The sequence below is a fragment of the Bos mutus genome, chromosome 11 (assembly GCF_027580195.1).
Source record: "Bos mutus isolate GX-2022 chromosome 11, NWIPB_WYAK_1.1, whole genome shotgun sequence".
NCBI classification, from domain to species: domain Eukaryota; kingdom Metazoa; phylum Chordata; class Mammalia; order Artiodactyla; family Bovidae; genus Bos; species Bos mutus.
The window spans coordinates 28653745-28675570 of NC_091627.1; the positions used below are offsets into that span (position 1 = coordinate 28653745).

General features: G+C 39.6%; 1 non-coding gene across 1 annotated transcript; it reads right to left on the minus strand.

Annotated features, from left to right (window-relative positions):
* Nucleotides 1–20261: 20261 nt before the first annotated feature.
* TRNAC-ACA (transfer RNA cysteine (anticodon ACA)) lies at nt 20262–20333 on the minus strand. Its single transcript has one exon. It is a non-coding gene; the product is annotated as a tRNA-Cys (tRNA).
* Between the last annotated feature and the right edge of the window lie 1493 nt (nt 20334–21826).

Here is a 21826-nt window from a genome sequence, read left to right on the forward strand (position 1 = left end):
CCGTGGACTATGTACCTCTGAACATTTTACATGAGAGAGAGAAATTTATTTCTTGTGTTTTAACTTGGCCCTGTTTAGGTTTTCTGTTATGTGCACCAACTCTCAGTTCAGTTCAGTCACTCAGTCGTGTCCAACTCTTGGCAACCCCATGGACTGCAGCACGCCAGGCCTCCCTGTCCATTGCCAGCTCCACCTTTAATCTTTACTAATATACCTGCCTTACAGCAGTTACCAAAGAGTATAATATTGGACTATCTTCATATATATCTTTCTTACTCTGTTATTTCCTAGTAGGAGAGCTGGGTTACTGTATGTTTTAAAATAATATAAGTATCATATGGATTTCTGCCAAGGCATGACTCTTGAATTGGTGGTGGGAATGAGGGTGACCAAATGAATGACCGAAATATCATTCATTTCTTTTCTTCCTTTTTTCAAACCACCTGTCACTATGCAAAGATATTATATAATTATTGACTATATTCTCCCACACTGTACATTATATACTGTGACTCATTTGTAACTAGAAATGTTTACCTCTCTCTTTTCCCTTACCCCTTCCCTTCTGGCAACCACCAGTCATACTTTATATCTATGACTATGTTTCTGTTTAGTTATACTTGTTCATTTGTTTTTGTTTTCTTGATTCCACATATAAGTCAAATCATCAAGTATTTGTCTTTCTCTCTCTGACTTATTTCACTTAGTGTAATACCCTCTAGGTTCATCCATATTGTTTCACATGGCAAGATTTAATTCTTTCTTTATAACTGAGTAGTATTCTATTGAAAGCATGTGCTTCATCTTTGCTATCCATTCATTTATTTATGGGCATTTAGATTGCTTCTATATCCTGGCTATTGTAAGCAGTGCTATAGTGGACATAGAGGTGCATATAGCTTTTCAAATTAGTATTTTGTTTTCTTTGGATTAATAACTAGAAGGAGAATTCTTGGATAGTATGGTAGTCCTATTTTAATTTTTTTAAGAATTTCCATACTGTTTTCCATAGTGGCTGAACCATTTACGCTCCCACAGATAGTGCATTAAGGCTGCCTTTTTTCCAATACTCACCAACACTTTGTCTTAATTGTTGTCTTTTTGATAATAGCCATTCTGAGGTGATACCTCATTGTGGTTTTGATTTGCATTTTCTTGATGATTAGTAATTTTGAGCATCTTTTCATGTGCCCATTGGCTGTTTGCATGTTTCCTTTGGAACAAAAGTCTATTCAAATCCTGTTTATTTTTACATAGAGGTTTTTTTTTATGTTGAGTGTATGAGTCCTTTGTTTATTTTTGCTATTAAGCCTTTATCAGATATATCATTTGCAAATATCTTCTCCCATTCCATAGGCAGGCTTGTTCATTTTGTTGATAGTTTCCTTTGCTGTGAAAAATCTTTTTAGTTTGATATAGTCCCATTTGTTACATGAACTCACCTATATCAGTGGCAGAACCAATTCAATATTAGTATGCAATATCGATACCAGGTTATCAAACAAATCAATTTTCTTTTTTTTTAAATTTTATTTTATTTTTAAACTTTACAATATTGTATTAGTTTTGCCAAATATCGAAATGAATCTGCCACAGGTATACATGTGTTCCCCATCCTGAACCCTCCTCCCTCCTCCCTCCCCATACCCTCCCTCTGGGTCGTCCCAGTGCACCAGCCCCAAGCATCCAGTATCGTGCATCGAACCTGGTCTGGCGACTCGTTTCATACATGATATTATACATGTTTCAATGCCATTCTCCCAAATCTCCCCACCCTCTCCCTCTCCCACAGAGTCCATAAGACTGATCTATACATCAGTGTCTCTTTTGCTGTCTCGTACACAGGGTTATTGTTACCATCTTTCTAAATTCCATATATATGCGTTAGTATACTGTATTGGTGTTTTTCTTTCTGGCTTACTTCACTCTGTATAATAGGTTCCAGTTTCATCCATCTCATTAGAACTGATTCAAATGTATTCTTTTTAATGGCTGAGTAATACTCCATTGTGTATATGTACCACAGCTTTCTTATCCATTCATCTGCTGATGGGCATCTAGGTTGTTTCCATGTCCTGGCTATTATAAACAGTGCTGCGATGAACATTGGGGTACATGTGTCTCTTTCCCTTCTGGTTTCCTCAGTGTGTATGCCCAGCAGTGGGATTGCTGGATCATAAGGCAGTTCTATTTCCAGTTTTTTAAGGAATCTCCACACTGTTCTCCATAGTGGCTGTACTAGTTTGCATTCCCACCAACAGTGTAAGAGAGTTCCTTTTTCTCCACACCCTCTCCAGCATTTATTGCTTGTAGACTTTTGGATATCAGCCATTCTGACTGGCGTGAAATGGTACCTCATAGTGGTTTTGATTTGCATTTCTCTGATAATGAGTGATGTTGAGCATCTTTTCATGTGTTTGTTAGCCATCTGTATGTCTTCTTTGGAGAAATATCTATTTAGTTCTTTGGCCCATTTTTTGATTGGGTCATTTATTTTTCTGGAGTTGAGCTGTAGGAGTTGCTTGTATATTTTTGAGGTTAGTTGTTTGTCAGTTGCTTCATTTACTATTATTTTCTCCCATTCTGAAGGCTGCCTTTTCACCTTGCTAATAGTTTCCTTTGTTGTGCAGAAGCTTTTAAGTTTAATTAGGTCCCATTTGTTTATTTTTGCTTTTATCTCCAACATTCTGGGAGGTGGGTCATAGAGGATCCTGCTGTGATGTATGTTGGAGAGTGTTTTGCCTATGTTCTTCTCTAGGAGTTTTATAGTTTCTGGTCTTATGTTGAGATCTTTAATCCATTTTGAGTTTTGTGTATGGTGTTAGAAAGTGTTCTAGTTTCATTCTTTTACAAGTGGTTGACCAGTTTTCCCAGCACCACTTGTTAAAGAGATTGTCTTTAATCCATTGTATATTTTTGCCTCCTTTGTCAAAGATAAGGTGTCCATATGTGCGTGGATTTATCTCTGGGCTTTCTATTTTGTTCCATTGATCAATATTTCTGTCTTTGTGCCAGTACCATACTATCTTGATAACTGTGGCTTTGTAGTAGAGCCTGAAGTCAGGTAGGTTGATTCCTCCAGTTCCATTCTTCTTTCTCAAGATAGCTTTGGCTATTCGAGGTTTTTTGTATTTACATACAAATTGTGAGATTATTTGTTCTAGCTTTGTGAAGAATACCATTGGTAGCTTGATAGGGATTGCATTGAATCTGTAAATTGCTTTGGGTAGTATACTCATTTTCACTATATTGATTCTTCCAATCCATGAACATGGTATATTTCTCCATCTATTAGTGTTCTCTTTGCTTTCTTTCACCAGTTAAACAAATCAGTTTTCAATGAAATAAACAAATTTGAAATTTGTTTATGATTTTTATAGAGAAAAAATTCACAGTTTTTTAAAAAATCAATGAGCAGTAGCATATCCATGAGCAATAATAGCATAAATAATAAATGTTGGGAAGATTATAGTTTTCTTTCTTTTTCCTTTTTTTGGCCATGCCATGCAACTTGTGGGATTTTAGTTCCCTGACCAGGGATCAAACTTGAGTCCTTGATAGTGAGAGTGCAGACTGCCAGGAAATTCCCCTAAATTTTCAACACAACTTCTTCACCAGTTTTCCAAGCTCCTATGAATGAGATTCCAACAAGTAAGTCCCTCTCACCCCTACCCTCAACTCTATCTACCAACTAATTTTTTCCTGAAAAAAAAAGTAGCTTTTATTCTACAGAAATCTTTTTCCTTTAATGTCTTACCTTACTTGTACTTAAGACTTTAACAGGAAAATACCTTTCCTGCAGTAGATGCTCAATTCAGAGGCACATGGGTTTTCAGTATCTGACTTTAACTGCATGGAGATGGAAATTTTCTTCTATCACCATTGATTGTATTGAAAGGTCCAGTGAACTTTAGTCACTTCTTATATTTTCCCTTGTTCTTCACAAGTATTTTCTCAGTTAAAAGTGACAGTTTGAACTCTGAAGTTCTCTTATCCACTATAGTTTCTGACCTTTGTTGACTCTGAACATTGTATTCCTTTACCAAGTAATTTTTTTTCTAATTTTTTATTTGATATTTTATGCATAATGCTTCCTTTACTCAGACTAAGTAGTCAACAGAATAAAATTGCAAAATGTTAACATGTTGAATGAATAAACAAACAACTTCTGTTTTGAAAGAGAAGCACTGACCTGAGTGCAGCTGTGGATGGAGTAAGCTCTGTTGCCTTGTCGTCTTGGCTGGGTATGTCATCTTGGCTGGGTCACTGGTGTCTCAAATCTACTCTGTGCTTTTGAAACAATGTTTGTGGTACAGTTTTGCTCCTATTGTGTTCCTCTGGCCCTTTTCCCACCTGGTCAAGTGGGAATTTCATATTCCCTGCCTCAGGGTAGAAAAGACACAGCAAAAAACAGAAACAAAGCAATCCTTGCTTTTGTGTTTCAAAACTCTAAGCCTCGGTGAAAGGGGAGAAACTCAAAAGACTAGACTATAGGTTGGAAGACTTTTTGATGAGAGAAAACTTGAGGACATTCCTTAGGCTGGGAGGGTTGTGAGAGGAAGGTGAAGACAGCTAATTAGAGGAGAGCTTGGTGGAACTGGGATGGACCATAGGGGAAGGAAGAAAGATGGCTTCCAAAGATCACCCCATATGCCGCTTTAGCAAGCAACCGAACTATTCTCTACCCATGAGCTGTAAAGGATTTAGGCCAGTGCCCACAGGAAGACAAGCCTCCTTTTGATGAGCATATCCTGGACTGAGGCGCTTTGCTATTTGCCCTTGGGTTTAGCTTCCCAATGAAAAACTCCCTAGCTGTGATCAACTTGCCACTCATGGCCCCTCGTCAGGAGGAGTCATGAGCTTCTGTTTGGAATGTATCCAACCTCCCTGTGTGGGATTGCCTCTTCCTTGGTGTCCTAGGACATCCACAATCCTTCTGAAGGAAGGCAGCATCCTAGTCTGGAAAGCTTGCGGTGAGTGAGAGTAGAAGACTTGTGACTGAAGTGTAGCTTGAATCGAACAGGATCCGCTCAGGATCACCACCACACCTTGGCCTATGGTAAAACACATCTCTACTGTCTGGATGAGCTGGGAAGTTTTTAGAAAGTTACAAAAGGGAGTCTAGATTGTTTGCAAGGTCTTGGTGACATTAAGAAAGGTCCAAGAGGTAGAGGATTGACAACCAATCTGTCACCTCGGTCCATCCAAAGCACTGTAGTGAGGCATAAGCTTTAATTTGCCCCTTCTCTTTTTCCATTCTGTGGCCTTGGCCTATCCAACCAGAGACCACCTCTGCTCTCCTTCCCCCATTACACTTGTCTGTGGAGTGTTGCCTACATGGGGGTCATCAGAAAACTTCCCAGACATGGAAATGGGCAAAAGAGATGGATGGATGTCCTTTCAGTGTAGTGCTGGATGTTGTCTGGTGTGCATTTGAGGCTTGTCTAATTGTAAACAGGTGTGCTTCGGGGAGCCTGGGGGGCTGCCATCTATGGGGTCGCACAGAGTCAGACATGACTGAAGCGACTTAGCAGCAGCAGAGCTTCTTTCACTGGTTTTCTGTGGGCCTTCTATAGGGGTAGAAGGTAATTTATAAAAAATTGATTATAGTAATATGATTGTTATCTATATAATGTAAATGTCTTTGGTAGAGATAAAATTGATTTCTGTTTTGAAATAGAGAAGCGTAAACATTAACATTTTATCAAGCTTAAGAATATTAATCAGTTTTATATCTAGTAGCTAATCGATTTCAGCATTCCAAAGATATTTCAAAAATATAAACTCTATATATAATTATACATATATATGAACATATATATATATATATATTCAAATTCTCCTTTAGCTGATCTTAATATCTTAATGTTTCCCTTACTAATTAATAATGAGTAAAATAAAATAATGAATAAGATCTTTGACTTACATTCATTTTGTATTTGCATGAGTCATTTTAACTTCTCAACATTATACTTTAAGAGGATTACTTCCAAAGAAGATGCAGACTTCTTGAGATGATCTTCTGAGATTTTTTCCTTCTTGTTTACTTTATGCTAGTTTTAAAACATTGCTTTCTGTTCTAGAACACAAAATCTTTTCCATTGCTCTAAGTGCTCATAACTTTAGATGTAAACAGAGAGGAATGTGGTTGATTGCTTCAAGTACTAATTTTTCTTAATCATGGAACATTTTTGTTCAATAAAGTATCTTTACCCTAGTTGGCTTAGTCTTGTAGGACAAGATGTACTTATAAACCTGATCAAGCATCTTGCTTGGATTCATATGTACAAAGAGGTTAGATATTAGCAATGCTGATGGAACTAGTGTATTATGAGAGCAGACAAAAATAAACATTTCCTTCTTCTAATGATTTATGGCTGAGCTGAGCACTATAAACCACATTAAACTTTTTTTTTTATAAGAATGGGATAAAGCAAGGATCATCCAGTATAGAATAATAGTATAAGCAAAGTGCTGGAGATTATGAGCAGTCAAATGACTAAGACATGAGGAAATTTTACTGATTTACAAATTATAAAGCAGAGCAGTGAAAGATAAGATAAGTGAAGGCCTTTATCCTACAGGTCTCGTAATTCTTGAGTAGGGGAATGGAATTCTAAATAGAGATGGTTTAAGAAGACTAATATGGCAGTTACGTGTCATGAGGATTAGATTTGGAGGTGGCTAACTGAGGTAGGTGGGGGAGAATTAAAGATAGCTTTGAGAACCTCCTAGATGGAATATAGGGGATTTTTCAAATGTTTAATGACTTTCAGAATAGAAAATGAAAAAGTATGATATTGAAAATGACTTCAAAATTTTGAAACTTGGGATGGTTGATACCATTGAAATGGAGGGCAAATAGAATTTCTGTTTTCTGAATTTTTTCAGGATAAAGCATCTGACAATATAATAGTTTATATTTTATGATTTTTCTTTGCTTTTTAAAATTTGAAACATTTCCTCCTAATTTGTCTCATTTGATAGTCACAACAGTCTGTAAGGCAGACATAGTAATTGCCATGTTACAAGTGTTACTCTTACAGAAGAAGCTGAAGCTCAAAGATGTTAAGGGGTTAAATGGTTTATTCAAACTTCAAGGAGGTGGCCCAACTTAGACAGATTGTTCTTTTGATCAAAGAAGTAAGATCATGTACAAGCATCACAGGAATTCGGGATAATGGGTGAGTATCCAGTTAGAGAAGACATTGGGCCTAATAGATACTCTCTTCGAGATGTGAGCTATGGGTATCATAGACATAAAATAGTTGGAAAGTAAGGGTCCAAGGATCTGGAACTTGACTCTGTAGTGATAATCTAAATAGGAAGTAGAGTCTTACCTAGTAAAAGCAGACATATTGCAAGATATAACATATTAATCGCTCTCTACCCAAATTTCTGGAAATATTCTGGTGTGTGGTATAAAGAGTATTCCTCCTTTTCCTTCAAGGAGGAGAAATTGACTTGACTAAACAAGTAGAGGGATGGGGTCAGCATGTGACTTAGAGGTGGAGAGATAAGAGAGAGCTGTGCACAGGCCTCCCTGGAGCAAGACACCCCACCATCCACCATAGGATTTTTGCAAGGTGGGAAGAGAAGCTTTTGTCACGCCCATGCCTTTTTGGGTAGGTCCCAGAAACATGTCTGGAGCAGCACTGCATGTTCTCATCTCCCTGTTTTCTATTCATCAGGGGTAAGTGAAAGTACCAAGGGCAGTGAAGTACTAATTAACCTTCACAAGCATTTTCATCTCTGGGTACTTGGCCATTAGTGTCAAAGCCTTAGAGCATGTATATCTATCATTAAGGCTATACTTGTCTTTATCTCATACTTCATGGGATTCTGATAAAGAATCCTGCAGCTCAGGTTAGTTTCTCTATGCACTGAAGGGATTTTTCAAATCTGTTTTGTCACCAAATGAATGTTACACCCCCAGAGTTGCCATCTAGGTACTTAGGATCAGTGCCAATCAGTGGTGAATTTTGGCAGCAAAGAGTGTGCATTTCTGTTATTTCCAATGAAGCTGTACACAACAGAGTGTCAAGGCCTCTCTAGGGCCCAGAAGAAAAGCGCTGGAATCCTGAGCTATGAGTCTTTGATGTGTGTGATGCTAATTTTATGTCAACTTGACTGAGTCATGGTGCCAACATATTTGGTCAAACAATATTGTGGATATTTTTGTGAAGGTGTTTTTTGGATGAGATTCATGTTTGACTTTGAGTAAAGCAAATTACCTTCCATAACATAGGTGGGCCCCATCCAGTTAGTTGAAAGTCTTAATAAGACTGACCTCTTCCAAACAAGAAGGAACTTTGATAGAAGTTTGCCCAAGCAGCTTTTCTCTGGGTCTCCAGCCTGCTGGCCTACCCTGCAGTTTGAACTTTACAAGCTTCAAAAATCATATGAGTCAGTTCCTTAAAATCTCAATCTCTTTCTATTTCCCCCCTAGTTTTCTAGTTATCTTAATATTACATAGCATACAACCCTGAATCCCAGTGGCACAACTGGGATGGCTCAACTGTGGGCTGGAGTAAAGATCCACTTTTAAGGTAGCTCTCACACAACTGCATGACTAGCAAGTTGGTACCAGCTGTCGTCTGGGAGCTTAGCCAGTGCTATTGGCCAGCAGGTCCTGTTCCTCTCCATGTGGGCCCCTCCACAGGCTGCTTGGATTTGCTCAGAGCATAGTGACTATATTCTAAGTGCAAATGACCCAAGAGAGGAACTAGGCATCTGTGCCTTCTTTTATGACCTAGCCTTGAAAGTCACATAGCATCATATCTGTCACAATCACAGAGCAACTCAGAGTTAAAGGTGGGGAATTCTAGGGTTGGCAGATAAAATATGAGATGCTCAGTTAACTTTGAGTTTCAAATAAATCATATCTGCACATGACTAATGGAAACACCATAGCTTTGACTATATGCAATGTTGTCAGCAGAGTGATGTCTCTGCTTTTTAATATGCTGTCTAGGTTTATCATAGTTATTCTTCCAAGGAGCAAGTATCTTTTAATTTTGTGGCAGCAGTCACCATCTATAGTGATTTTGGAACCCAGGAAAAGAACATCTCTCCCTGTTCCCTCCTTTTCCCCATCACTGTTTGCCATGAAGTGATGGGACCAGGAGCCATAATCTTCATTGTTTGAATGCTGAGTTTTAAGCCAGCTTTTTCACTCTCTTATTTTACCTTTATCAAGAGGCTCTTTAGTTCCTCTTAACTTTCTACCTTTAAAGTGGTATCATTTGCCTATCTGATATTGTTGTTATTTCTCCTGGCAATCTTGATTATAGCTTGTTAGTCATCCACCCCAGCATTTCTCAAGATGTACTCTGCATATAAGTTAAATAAATAGGGTGACAATATATAACCTTGATGTACTCCTTTCCCAATTTTTATAAATGTGCTCCACTGCAGAAGGGAATGGTAAACCATTTCAGTATTCTTGCCTCAAAAACCCTATGAACTGTATAAAATATATATAAATATATATTCATTTTCAGAAGCCATGCCCGTGGGGCCACCCAAGACGGGCGGGTCATGGTGGAGAGGGCTGACAGAATGTGGTCCACTGGAGAAGGGAATGGCAAACCACTTCAGTATTCTTGCCTTGAGAACCCCATGAATAGTATGAAAAGACAAAATGATAGGATACTGAAAGAGGAACTCCCCAGGTCAGTAGGTGCCCAATATGCTACTGGAGATCAGTGGAGAAATAACTCCAGAAAGAATGAAGGGATGGAGCCAAAGCAAAAACAATATCCAGCTGTGGATGTGACTGGTGATAGAAGCAAGGTCCAATGCTGTAAAGAGCAATATTGCATAGGAACCTGGAATGTCAGGTCCATGAATCAAGGCAAATTGGAAGTGGTAAAACAGGAGATGGCAAGAGTAAATGTCAACATTCTAGGAATCAGTGAACTAAGGGACTGGAATGGGTGAATTTAACTCAGATGACCATTGTATCTACTACTGTGGGCAGGAATCCCTTAGAAGAAATGGAGTAGCCATCATGGTCAACAAAAGAGTCCGAAATGCAGTACTTGGGTGCAATCTCAAAAACAACAGAATGATCTCTGTTCGTTTCCAAGGCAAACCATTCAATATCACAGTAATCCAAGTCTATGCCCCAACCAGTAACGCTGAAGAAGCTGAAGTTAAACGGTTCTATGGAGACCTACAAGACCTTTTAGAACTAACACCCAAAAAAGATGTCCTTTTCATTTTAGGGGACTGGAATGCAAAAGTAAGAAGTCAAGAAACACCTGGGGTAACAGGCAAATTTGGCCTTGGAATACGGAATGAAGCAGGGCAAAGGCTAACAGAGTTTTGCCAAGAAAATGCACTGGTCATAGCAAACACCCTCTTCTAACAACACAAGAGAAGACTCTATACATGGACATCACCAGATGGTCAACACTGAAATCAAATTGATTATATTCTTTGCAGCCAAAGATGGAGAAGCTCTATACAGTCAACAAAAACAAGACCAGGAGCTGACTGTGGCTCAGATCATGAACTCCTTATTGCCAAATTCAGACTTAAATTGAAGAAAGTAGGGAAAACCACTAGACCATTCAGGTATGACCTAAATCAAATCCCTTATGATTATACAGTAGAAGTGAGAAATAGATTTAAGGGACTAGATCTGATAGATAGAGTGCCTGATGAACTATGGACAGAGGTTCATGACATTGTACAGGAGACAGGGATCAAGACCATCCCCATGGAAAAGAAATGCAAAAAAGGAAAATGGCTGTCTGGGGAGGCCTTACAAATAGCTGTGAAAAGAAGAGAAGCAAAAGCAAAGGAGAAAAGGAAAGACATAAGCATCTGAATGCAGAGTTCCAAAGAATAGCAAGAAGAGATAAGAAAGCCTTCTTCAGCGATCAATGCAAAGAAATAGAGGAAAACAACAGAATGGGAAAGACTAGAGATCTCTTCAAGAAAATTAGAGATACCAAGGGAACATTTCATGCAAAGATGGGCTCAATAAAGGACAGAAATGGTATGGATCTAACAGAAGCAGAAGATATTAAGAAGAGATGGCAAGAATACACAGAAGAACTGTACAAAAAAGATCTTCATGACCAAGATAATCACGATGGTGTGATTACTCACCTAGAGCCAGACATCCTGAAATTTGAAGTCAAGTGGGCCTTAGAAAGCATCACTATGAACAAAGCTAGTGGAGGTGATGGAATTCCAGTTGAGCTATTTAAAATCCTGGAAGATGATGCTGTGAAAGTGCTGCACTCAATATGCCAACAAATTTGGAACACTCAGCAGTGGGCACAGGACTGGAAAAGATCAGTTTTCATTCCAATCCCAAAGAAAGGCAATGCCAAAGAATGCTCAAACTACTGCACAATTGCACTCATCTCACACGCTAGTAAAGTAATGCTCAAAATTCTCCAAGCCAGGCTTCAGCAATATGTGAACCGTGACCTTCCTGATGTTCAAGCTGTTTTTAGAAAAGGCAGAGGAACCAGAGATCAAATGGCCAACATCTGCTGGATCATGGAGAAAGGAAGAGAGTTCCAGAAAAACATCTCTTTCTGCTTTATTGACTATGCCAAAGCCTTTGACTGTGTGGATAGCAACAAACTGTGGAAAATTCTGAAAGAGATGGTAATACCAGACCACCTGACCTGCTTTTTGAGAAACCTATATGCAGGTCAGGAAGCAACAGTTAGAATTGGACATGGAACAACAGACTGGTTCCAAATAGGAAAAAGAGTATGTCAAGGCTGTATATTGTCACCCTGCTTATTTAACTTATATGCAGAGTACATCATGAGAAACGCTGGGCTGGAAGAAACACAAGCTGGAATCAAGATTGCAGGGAGAAATATCAATAACCTCAGATATGCAGATGACACCACCCTTATGGCAGAAAGTGAAGAGGAACTAAAAAGCCTCTTGATGAAAGTGAAAGAGGAGAGTGAAAAAGTTGGCTTAAAGCTCAACATTCAGAAAATGAAGATCATGGCATCTGGTCCCATCACTTCATGGCAAATTGATGGGGAAACAGTGGAAACAGTGTCAGACTACTTTTTTGGGCTCCCAAATCACTGCAGATGGTGACTGCAGCCATGAAATTAAAAGGCACTTACTCCTTGGAAGGAAAGTTATGACCAACCTAGATAGCACATTCAAAAGCAGAGACATTACTTTGCCAACAAAGGTCTATCTAGTCAAGGCTATGGTTTTTCCAGTGGTCATGTATAGATGTGAGAGTTGGACTGTGAAGAAGGCTGAGCGCCGAAGAATTGATGGTTTTGAACTGTGGTGTTGGAGAAGACTCTTGAGAGTCCCTTGGACTGCAAGGACATCCAACCAGTCCATTCTGAAGGAGATCAGCCCTGGGATTTCTTTGGAAGGAATGATGCTAAATCTGAAACTCCAGTACTTTGGCCACCTCATGCGGAGATTTGACTCATTGGAAAAGACTCTGATGCTGGGCAGGATTGGGGGCAGGAGGAAAAGGGGATGACAGAGGATGAGATGGCTGGATGGTATCACTGACTCGATGGATGTGAGTCTGAGTGAACTCCAGGAGTTGGTGATCGACAGGGAAGCCTGGCATGCTGTGATTTATGGGGTCGCAAAGAGTCGGACACGACTGAGCGACTGAATTGAACTGAACTGATTAATTTTCAGATTCCTTTCCATTACAGGTTATTATGAGACATTTCCGGAGAAGGCAATGGCACCCCACTCCGGTACTCTTGCCTGGAAAATCCCATGGATGGAGGAGCCTGGTAGGCTGCAGTCCACGGGGTCGCTAAGAGTCAGACACGACTGAGCAACTTCACTTTCACTTTTCACTTTCCTGCATTGGAGAAGGAAATGGCAACCCACTCCAGTGTTCTTGCCTGGAGAATCCCAGGGATGGGGGAGCCTGGTGGGCTGCCATCTATGGGGTTGCACAGAGTCGGACACGACTGAAGTGACTTAGCAGCATGAGACATTGAATATATTTCTCTGTGTAATGCAATAGGGCCTTGTTGTTTATCTATTCTATGTATAGTAGTGTATATCTGTTCATCTCAAACTCCTAATTTGTCCATCTCCCTTGTTTCCCCTTTGGTAACCATAAATTTGTTTTCTATATCTGTGATTCGATTTCTGTTAAGTTTGTTTGTATCATTTTTGAAAGATTCCACGTATAAGTGATACCATATGATAGTTGTCTTTCTCTGTCTGACTTACTTCACTTAGTACAATAATCTCTAGGTCCATCTCACTCCTCCTGAAGACTATGAAGAGAAGTTGGTGACCGAACAAGAACCAGAGACAAATTCTCTATTCCTTACACAATCAACATACAGAAATGAAACCCTCCCATTCAAAAATAGGAAATGTGAGAGTACCCAGCAGTTACTTGCTCAGGGCTGTTCTGAGATTCCGCTAGGGAATGCTGCAGGTTCCTTAGGGCTCAGTCCTTCTCCTAGGGATTGCTTTCCATGGCTCTTGACTCTCTGGGCCCTTTGTTCTGCCCATGAGTCCCCTTTCCTTCTCCTTAAAAAATGACACGTGGCTGAAGCTGAGAAGTACTCTAAGGCACTTTCCTGTCCATAGAAGTTTGGAAATGAAAGGACCTCTTTTCACTTTGTGTTAACCCTGTTGTTTTCAGTCTGAGTCAATAAAACTGCTTTGAAAATGTTGTTGTAAGCCTTTTTGTGCTTCAATTTATAATCCTTTCCATTAGACCGAAGGTACACTGGTGAATCTTCCTGGGAGACTGCAATGGGATAAGACCCTTAAGATTCTTAGAAGCCCGGTTCTTTTGTTTTTCTTCCTTTTGTTTGTCTTCACATCCTTTAAGAAGGTTTTTATTTGGAAATACTTTCAAACTTACAAAAAGTTATAAAAAACAAAACAGTACAAGGTGGATCTTGTATACCCGTTACCCAGATTTGCTTATTGTATTAGCTTCCTCTGATTGCTGTAACAAATTTCCACAAACTGGGTGGCTTTAAACAACAGGAATTTATTATACTCTTATAGTTCTGGAGGCTCAATATCCAAAATCCAAGTGTTGACAGGATCCTATTCTTTCTGAAAGCTCTAGGGGAGAATCTGTTTCGTGTTCTCTTAGCTTCTGGTATTGCCAGAAGCAACACTGGCATTCCTTGGCTCATAGAAGCATCACTCCGATCTCTCCCTACTTTATTACATAGCCTTCTCCCTGTGTGTGTCTGTCTCTGCATTCCTTCTCTTCTTTTAAGAACACTGGTCATATAGGATTAACATCCCACCCTACTCTAGTGTGACCTCCTCTTAATTTAATTATATCTGCAAGAACCCTGTTTATGAATAAAGTTCTGTGGTTCTGGGAAGGGCACGAATTTTGAGGGGCATGCCATCAACCCAGTACACGTGTTGTTAACATTTGATCCCATTAGGTTTACTATTTGCACTCTCCTTCTCCTCCCTCATCTTCTTTGTCCCTCTCTCTTTGCATTCACTATGTGTATGTAATAGCTTTTCCTTGGATCATTGCCTTCCACGCACCAGGACCCTTTTACTGCTCTTTGTTGTGGTTGTTGTTCAGTCAACTCAGTTCTGTCTGACTCTTTGCCACCCCATGGACTGTAGCCTCCCAGGCTGCTCTGTCCATGGGATTTCTCAGGCAAGAATACTGGAGTGGCTTGCCATTTCCTTCTCCAGGGAATCTTCCTGGCCCAGGGATCGAACCCTCATCTCTTATGTCTCCTGCGTTGCCGGATGGATCCTTTACCACTAGCACCACCTGGGAAGCCCCATTTTAGGCATCCCCCTCCTTCCAATTCCTATTCTCATTGATTTAATTTCCTTTTTGAACTCTTAGGATAATAATATGCTTTCAAAGGGAAAGAAGTTTCACTTCTCATATATTTTCCACTCCATCCCTCCTACTTCTAACTGTTAAGAGTTTGTTGTGTTCTGGTTAATCCATCCTGTATTTCCTTCTTACAATGATAAGTAGATGTGTTCTTATTTTCCTTTCATCCTTTAACAAAAGCTGTGATAACACATACACTCTTTAGCACTTTGCCTTTTCACCTTAATAGCACTTTGCCTTTTCGCCTTAATAATATCTCCTAGAAATAAATCCACAGCAGTTCAGAGAGATCACCCTCCTTATTCTTTTTTTTATGTTGGGTGTGTGCGCCATAGTTTATTCAACCAATCTTCTAAGCTTAGTTACTTAGGTGGTTTTCAACATTTTGTAGTTACAAATGATGCGGCTATGAATAGCTTTTTGCACAGAATTTTTGTATTGTGGCAGATGTGAATTTTTAGCAATGGGATTTCTGGGGTGAAGGATAAGTGCATATATCATTTTGTTATTGCCAAATTCCCCTCTCCATATAGCACTTTCCCCTGCTTTGCAGTTCCACCAGCAATGTGTAAAACTATTACTATTTCTGACAGCCTTGCTGACAGAGTGTAGGGCTGCATGCATGCATGCTCTGTCATAGTTGTGGCTACTTTTTGCAACTCTTTGGACTGTAGCCTGCCAGCTCCTCTGTTGCAAACCTATTGGATAAGAGACAGCATTTCAGTGCAGTTTTAACTTGCATTTTCTTATTCTGAGTGAGGATAAACATCTTCCCATATGCATTAGGGCCATTTGAATCATTTTTTGTGAATTATCTGTTTGCCCCTTTTTCTAAGGATTTTTCATCTTTTTTCTCCGAACTTTAAAGAGTTCTTTAAAATTAGATATGTTAACTTTTTATCCGTGATAGCTGTCATGAATATTTTCTTCCAGTTTTATTGCCTCTGGATTATGAATTACACTTAGAAAGTCTGTTTCTATGTTGAAGCTGAAACTCCAATACTTTGGCAACCTGATGTGAAGAGCTGACTCATTTGAAAAGACCCTGATGCTGGGAAAGATTGAAGGCGGGAGGAGAAGGGGACGACAGAGGATGAGATGGTTGGATGGCATCACCGACTCAATGGACGTGAGTTTGAGTAAACTCCAGGAGTTGGTGATGGACAGGGAGGCCTGGCATGCGCAGTCCATGGGGTCACAAAGAGCTGGACAGGACTGAGTGACTGAACTGAACTGATGTTGAAGTTAAAGCAGAACTCATCCATGTTTCTTCCAGTAGTGGCGTGGTTTCATTAGCTGACTTTGGTATTCATTTAATTCCAGTTTTTTTCTTCTTCGGAAGATTCCTGATCTTATTTTTTCAAATCAGTTATTCATTTTTAAAAAGTGCTTAAAATATTTTACCAGTGACTTTCATGGTATGTATCAGGAGGGTCTTTCAGCAAGGTAGGATCTGGGCCTATCTTGCTGCCAGACATGGAAGTCAGCTAATTTCTGCTCTGCAGCCCTTAAAGAAGACAGCATGGTTTTTCTACACAGTTCCTAAACCCATAGTCTTACAACATGTCAATCCTTTTGGTAATTTGCTTTTGGCTAATAAGAATAGCAAGGAGAGATAAGAAAGCCTTCCTCAGGAATCAATGCAAAGAAATAGAGGAAAACAACAGAATGGGAAAGACTAGAGATCTCTTCAAGAAAATTAGAGATACCAAGGGAACATTTCATGCAAAGATGGGCTCAATAAAGGACAGAAATGATATGGACCTAACAGAAGCAGAAGATATTAAGAAAAGGTGGCAAGAATACACAGAAGAACTGTACAAAAAAGATCTTCATGACCAAGATAATCACGATGGTGTGATCACTCACCTATAACCAGACATCCTGAAATGTGAAGTCAAGTGGGCCTTAGAAAGCATCACTATGAACAAAGCTAGTGGAGGTGATGGAATTCCAGTTGAGCTATTTCAATCCTGGAAGATGATGCTGTGAAAGTGCTGCACTCAATATGCCAGCAAATATGGAACACTCAGCAGTGGGCACAGGACTGGAAAAGGTCAGTTTTCATTCCAATCCCAAAGAAAGGCAATGCCAAAGAATGCTCAAACTACCGCACAATTGCACTCATCTCAAACGCTAGTAAAGTAATGCTCAAAATTCTCCAAGCCAGGCTTCAGCAATAAGTGAACTGTGAACTTCCAGATGTTCAAGCTGGTTTTAGAAAAGGCAGAGGAACCAGAGATCAAATGGCCAACATCCTTTGGATCATGGAAAAAGCAAGAGAGTTCCAGAAAAACATCTCTTTCTGCTTTATTGACTATGCCAAAGCCTTTGACTGTGTGGATCACAATAAACTGTGGAAAATTCTTCAAGAGATGGACCAGACCACCATCTGCCAGACCACCTGACCTGCCTCTTGAGAAACCTATATGCAGGTCAGGAAGCAACAGTTAGAACTGGACATGGAACAACAGACTGGTTCCAAATAGGAAAAGGAGTACGTCAAGGCTGTATATTGTCACCCTGCTTATTTAACTTCTATGCAGAGTACATCATGAGAAACTCTGGGCTGGATGAAGCACAGGCTGGAATCAAGATTGCCAGGAGAAATATCAATAACCTCAGATATGCAGATGACACCACCCTTATGGCAGAAAGTGAAGAGGAACTCAAAAGCCTCTTGATGGAAGTAAAAGAGGAGAGTGAAAAAGTTGGCATAAAGCCCAACATTCAGAAAACTAAGATCATGGCATCTGGTCCCATCACTTCATGGCAAATAGATGGGGAAACAGTGGAAACAGTGTCAGCCTTTATTTTTTGGGGCTCCAAAATCACTGCAGATAGTGATTGCAGCCATGAAATTAAAAGACGCTTACTCCTTGGAAGGAAATTTATGACCAACCTAGATAGCATATTGAAAAGCAGAGACATTACTTTGCCAACAAAGGTCTGTCTAGTCAAGGCTACGGTTTTTCCAGTGGTCATGTATTGATGTGAGATTTGGACTGTGAAGAAAGCTGAGCACCAAAGAATTGATGCTTTTGAACTGTGGTGTTGGAGAAGACTCCTGAGAGTCCCTTGGACTGCAAGGAGATCCAACCAGTCCATTCTAAAGGAGATCAGTCCTGGATGTTCTTTGGAAGGACTGATGCTAAAGCTGAAACTCCAATACTTTGGCCACCTCATGCGAAGAGTTGACTCATTGGAAAAGACTCTGATGCTGGGCGGAATTGGGGGCAGGAGGAGAAGGGGACGACAGGGGATGAGATGGCTGGATGGCATCACTGACTCGATGGACGTGAGTTTGGGTGAACTCTGGGAGTTGGTGGTGGACAGGGAGGCCTGGCATACTGCAATTTATGGGGTTGCAAAGAGTCAGACATAGCGACTGAACTGAACTGAATCATATGATTTTCTTTTATAGATATTGTTTTTTTTGTTGGTAATTTGCTTTTGGCTAATCATACTATTTTCTTTTATAGGTTTTATTTTTTTTAATAGGAATTTTTTTTTTTTGTTAACATGCTGCATGTTAACTTTTTCTAAGGGTTTCTATGTGTATATGCTTAAATACGATAAAATATACATGAGTTTGTTGACTCTATTTTAAAAGGAAAGACCTTAAACAAAAGCAAGCATTTTGAAAATATGATGCTTGAATTCTGTACATGATCAGCAAATACTAATACAATTCAAATTTTCCTCAATACGTAAGCCCAAGCAGAAGCGTATTATTCAGTGTTAGAGGTATTTAACAGAGGAAATGAAATTCAAATAATATTTTAATAAGTTAGAAATATTTAAATTCTCCTTATCAATACACAAATGCACTTCAGTAGATCACTAGCAATTAGGAGATGTCCATACTGCTTTCTCTGTGAACTAGAGTTGATAAGGCATCAGATCAGATCAGATCAAATCAGTCGCTCAGTCATGTCCGACTCTTTGCAATCCCATGAATCGCAGCACGCCAGGCCTCCCTGTCCATCACCAACTCCCAGAGTTCACTGAGACTCACGTCCATCGAGTCAGTGATGCCATCCAGCCATCTCATAATAGCCTATATTTATTGTATATGTGGCTTTTTATAGCCAAAAAAGTGCCAATATTTCACATAGTAGCCATTCCATTTATTAGCAATATAACAGATAAAAAGGAAACTCAGATTTTTTCGAAAATCCCTCTTTCTGGTCCTATTATATGTTCCTGGACCTGATCTAATGCAGTTGTTGTTTCTGGCACTCAGAGCTTCTGAATTCAACTCCACAGACATTGCTCTGAGCAGTTCTATACATAAGTGAAAAATATTTCACACAGGCTCCATCCAAGTAAGGATTAGCTTTCTATCAGCTGATTTGGGGTCTACTACCCTCCAAACCTCACTGTAAGTTCTCTTATGTTGTGGATTTGGTAAATGGTTTTAGATGAGCTGTTGGTTAAAAAAGAAAGCTGCTAGGACTTTTACCAGATCAAACATAATCTCCACTGCCAAAGACAGATTTTGAAAATCATTGTAAATTTTATGATGAAGTGTGGAAATCTGAAAAGAAGCCTTGTTTCAAAAAATGGAAAAATTTCTCCGTAAAATCTTCCAAAAGTTCACAATCTATAACGCATGCTTCTCCTTAATTTCCTCTTTCACTCACTTCCTTGTTCCCAGCAGCTGCATGGGCTTTGCAGCCAGCACTCTTCAGAGAGTTTGCCTCATCAGAATTTGTGGACTGAAAGAATAATCCAGCCCTAGTGGACAGTATAGGAAGACGTGTTGGCAAATCCCTTAGATCGGAAATGGTCTGAATGATGGATGGTCTGATGCTATATAATTTAAATCAATTTTAATATGGAATCATATCCACTAAAATCTTTAATTCCTGGGTGAGAAAGTTACTGTTTTCAGGATTGGTTATAAATATTGCAGGAAGCACATGCAGCAAATTATTATTAAATTAATTCTAAGAATGTGAACTATTTGAGGGCCAGAGTTATGGTTGCTATCAAAGGAAACTAAATACATCGAAGCTACATGATGCTTGATGTGAAATATCTGTGGGAAATATGAGGCTCCTTTTCTTTGCTCTGGCTCATAGTGGGTTTTAGACTTCATTCACAGACCTGGTTCTTGTCTGAGGTTCACAACCATCTTGTGAGGCACATGGTCCAGAAAACTTCCGTCTCCTTTGAGGAGAGAGAAATCTGACAATTAGAAGGGTTAATTGACCTTCTATAGTTTCCAGTAGTATTGGCAGGGTCCAGGCTGAAACACAGACCTCTGGACTCTTCACTGTGTGCTGTTCCTATTATATAGTGGAGTGAAGTTGCTCAGTCATGTCCGACCCTTTGTGACCATGGACCGTAACCTACCAGGCTCCTCTGTCCATGGGATTTTCCAGGCAAGAATACTGGACTGGGTTGCCATTTCCTTCTCCAGGAGATCCCTAGCCAGGAATTGAACCCGGGTCTCCCGCATTGTAGGCAGATGCTTTACCATCTGAGCCACCAGGGAAGTCCTGTTTCTGTTATAACATCAAGAGAAAATAAAACTTGACGCAGGAAAAAGAAAGGAAAGGGAAAACAAGTTCAATTTCATAGGTTGTTAGAAATAGTAGGTTTATGTTAACAATATTTTTAAATGTAGTTAATTTAGTGAAACTTGGAATGGACTCCCTGCCTGGGGTGTAAGTGAGGGGGGAATGTCTTGATTAAAAAAAAAATCAGATATAAGGTAAAAATAAGATTTGTGGAATAATAAAGCTCTTGGAGGCGTAAATGATGCCATTGACTCTACAAGTTAGGTGGATTGGTTTTCATCTCTTACTGGAGATCCTTAGCCTACCTGCCCACATGCCATGAAATTGCCCATCCTCTCAGGCTTTGTGGGAATTTTCTGAGAGAAGGCACGTCCCATCCTCACTCTGCACCAAGGGGATTGATAGCCATGTTCTGGGTAGCCATCCATTTACCAAAAAGTCCCAGAAACTATAATGGGACTTTAGTTGCAGACCAGGGGAAAGAAGATGCTGAGAGTAAAGGAAGGCACAGACGGCATTCAGAAGGCACGTGCCTGAGTGTCATTATTGTTTAAAAATTTCCTGATGTGGAGCCTCACCTAACATCTATGTGGCATAGATGTTGTACCACACACTGTAACATAGATTAAGGTCCAGATTAAGCAACGTATTTTTATTCTTTAAGAGTAAATCAACAGGTAGAAGAAGATTCCCAGGGCTGCAGACAACAGCCCTTTTCATGGCTTCTGTTTGTTGCCAGACATGCTAAGACTTGTGCATCTTAAACTGTGGAATAAAATCCCTCCATTGTTATTTCTTGGCTCTTAAGAAATTACTGTAGAAATTCAATCTCTAGTTCATTTGGTGACATATGTGCAAAATGCCTAACACGTGTGTGAAAAGGCAGTTAAATGCAACATCAATTAAGTCAGCACTTAAAAAATGGTTTTGGATAGTTAAAACTCTTGAATCTGATGAGGTGGTTAAGCCATATTTCAAGATACAATCTAAAGGACTGTATTAGGTCTAAGAGCTCTTTGCAAATCCCACTTGAATTTCATAGCATGATGGTCTATCTGTGTTAACAGAGTTGTTAAAATGTAAATCACTAAGAGTAAATCCTGATGAAAGGAGCTATGCCAAGTTGAGGTTAAGAGAGTTTTGAAATTTTCCCTGTAGCTGTGGCTGGGTCTAGGGCTGGGGCTAAGCTGGGGCCCAGCTGGGGCCAGTGTTAACACATAAGGCAAACTCTTCTTAGAATACAGAAGGGGCTTTAGGAAGTTAAGTGCAAACCTAATAATGATTAGAGGAAATCTTATTCATGATGAATTAAGACTTGTAAGTACAAATTAGACCAAACCACCGAGCTATTTTCTTGAGCAGCCTCATTTTTATCCCCCACAATGACGAGTCTGAACCCTCCATGCCTTCTGCTGACTGCTAACACATTCATGTATACATGTAGGTCTGAACCCTATTCTAATGGTTC